General features: G+C 47.5%; 1 non-coding gene across 1 annotated transcript; it reads right to left on the bottom strand.

The window, feature by feature from the left end:
- Positions 1-1,007: 1,007 nt before the first annotated feature.
- On the bottom strand, positions 1,008-1,114 carry LOC120677155. The gene has a single exon (XR_005676217.1). It is a non-coding gene; the product is annotated as a small nucleolar RNA R71 (small nucleolar RNA).
- Between the last annotated feature and the right edge of the window lie 1,508 nt (positions 1,115-2,622).

The raw sequence follows: 2,622 nt of genomic DNA, 5'->3' as shown, positions 1-2,622 counted from the left end.
TAGGATCGCTTGTTTATTCTTTATTCATGAGAGTTGGCTGTTCTATGTGTGTCACATTACCCTTGATTATCCTTTATTTATCGCTTATCCCTGTATAGTCAGTGGTCTTCATCTTGCTCATATGTGTCATGGTTATGCAACTAAGTAAATACACTTTACACAACCTAGCCATCCCTTGGGAAAATATAAATAATGATACCTTGAATACTTCTAGGTGAAATGCTACAACGGTATATCCGTGCGCTTGCGGATCTTTCTGTAAACATTAAGACATACCAACACGGCATTTCCGTGGTGGCGTTGCTAGGAACTAACTACTCCTAGTGGCAACGCTAAGGAATGCCAACAAGCATTTCTGGCGTCGTTGCCAGGGATGGCACTAGGTGTAAAGTTATTTACTAAAGTACATAAACATGGCAATATAAGTAAGAGGTAGCTACTGCTTATACAGGCTTATGTGTTTATCTTTTTGTTTTCTCCTGATTGGATGAAAACAGGGTAGTGTATGTCTGGTTTCTCCTTGCCGACAAATTTTGTTGAAAATCCCGAGAAGCTCGTGAGAAGGGTCCGACCTCGCGTCGTTCCTCCTCCGATCTCGCAGTCGACAAGTGAACCAGCTTTTCAAGCACCATCAACTAAACTCATGGTTGAGAAGACTCTCCGCGACTTCTCCGTCCCCTCAGCTGCCAATGTGGCAACTGGACCCAATGTTGATGTTGGGGACGTGAACTTTGAGCTGAAGTCCAGCCTCATAAACATGGTGCAGGCTAGCCCATTCTGTGGCAAGCCGAATGAGGACGCTCACCCATCTCCAGAACTTTCTAGAGTTATGCAAGACCGTAACCATATGGGGCGTTACGGCTGATGCCTTCAGGCTCTGCCTATTTCCCTTCTCCCTCCTGGGGAAGGTGAAACAATGGTTTTATCAGAACAAGGAAGCCACCAGCACGTGTGACAAGTGTTCCACAGCATTCCTCGCTAAATTCTTCCCGTTGGGATAAACCAATGCCCTGCGCGGAAGAATTTCAAGTTTTCAGTAGACAGGGATGGAATCCATCCCAGAAGCTTGGGAAAGGTTGCAAGAGTACATACTCGCCTGTCCTCATCATGGGATGGACGAGTGGCTCATGCACCAAGTTTCTACAATGGGCTAACGACTGCATCCAGAGCCCACCTTGATGCTGCTGCTGGAGGAGCCTATCTCGATCTCACAATTGCCAAGGCTACGGCCTTAATCGAGAAGATAGTCTCCAACCAAGGCTGGAACGAGGAGAGTTCCCAGCCTAGAACCAAAGGCAGAATGCATACCATCAAGGAGACGGATATGCTTGCCGCCAAGCTGGACCTCCTACTGAAGAAGATTGATGAAGGGAACCGGCAACACATGCCTGCTCCCGTCCATACCATGAGCTCGTACTTTATGTGCGAGGTTTGTGGTGAAGGTGGACACTTGGGGAATGACTACCCCGAAACCAGTGAAGACGCAGCCTACATCAACAACAACATCGGGTTCCGTCCACAAGGAGGCCAAGGGTGGGGTCAAGCACGCCCACCATTCCAAGGAGGAGGTAAAAATTTTAAGTCAAATTTCAATTCGAACCAACCCACCTTGAGAGACCTAGTTTTTGTCCAAGCTAAAATAAATGAATCCTTAAACAAAAAGCTTGCTGCCAATGACAAAATTTTAGAAAGCATACATGCTAAAGTTGAAACTCTTTCTTCTACTCGTAAAAATCAACTAAATTTCAACAAAATGATAGAAACTCAACTAGCTCAATTAGCTGTTGCTGCTCCTGTCTCTGACAATGGGAAGATCCCGGGGCAACCCGAATCTCCCGTTGAAATAGCAAATATGGTGTCTACCGGGTGGGGCAACCTTACCTGGTAGACTTCTCAAACTAACCATGCAGGCAGGTAAAATCCCCCAAGAAACGACATTTGGGATGGCCTAGTGGCTGCAATTCAAGAAGATCCAGGGGTCCCCATGATCAGCTGCTCAATCTTCGATCAATACTACGAGCACGCGCTCTGCGACCTTGGGGCCAGTGTCAACATTATGCCCATGGTGATATACGAGAAACTCTTATACCCTACTCTCTCCCCAACATACATGTGTGTGCAGCTCGCAGACTCTACAATCCGGTATCCCGAGGGGATAGCCAAGAACGTCCTATTCCACGTGCGAGACTCCTTTGTCCTTGCAGACTTTGTGGTCATGGATATAGGTGGTGAGCTTGGAATTGAGCTCATTCTTGGGCGACCATTCCTGAGGGCCGCCAGAGCAAGGATCGGCGTAGGAAGAGGAGAAATCCGCTTCCGCATCGGGAAGGAGGACATGTTCTTCAAGTTCAAACAGAGGGAAGAGCAGCGCATCCTGAACCGACAGGATGATGAAGTGCAGGCACTTTGGGGTGCACCAGAACCTCAGTCAGAAGAACCTACGACCACACAATCAAAAAGAAGGCGTTCAAAGAAGGTGTGGCATAAGGTCACAAGCTCATCCTCGTCCAATTCTCTAGGATGAGCTGAGCAATGGTAAACACAGCAGGAGAAAGGTCCCGCTCGTCAGACTCCAAACAACGAGCCCTTGCCGAAGGTAAATCGGTACGTATCTCATATTCA

Source organism: Panicum virgatum, chromosome 5N (assembly GCF_016808335.1).
Source record: "Panicum virgatum strain AP13 chromosome 5N, P.virgatum_v5, whole genome shotgun sequence".
Classification (NCBI taxonomy): domain Eukaryota; kingdom Viridiplantae; phylum Streptophyta; class Magnoliopsida; order Poales; family Poaceae; genus Panicum; species Panicum virgatum.
The sequence above is the reverse complement of the archived record's forward strand: the minus strand, read 5'-3'. Positions and strand labels throughout refer to the sequence as shown.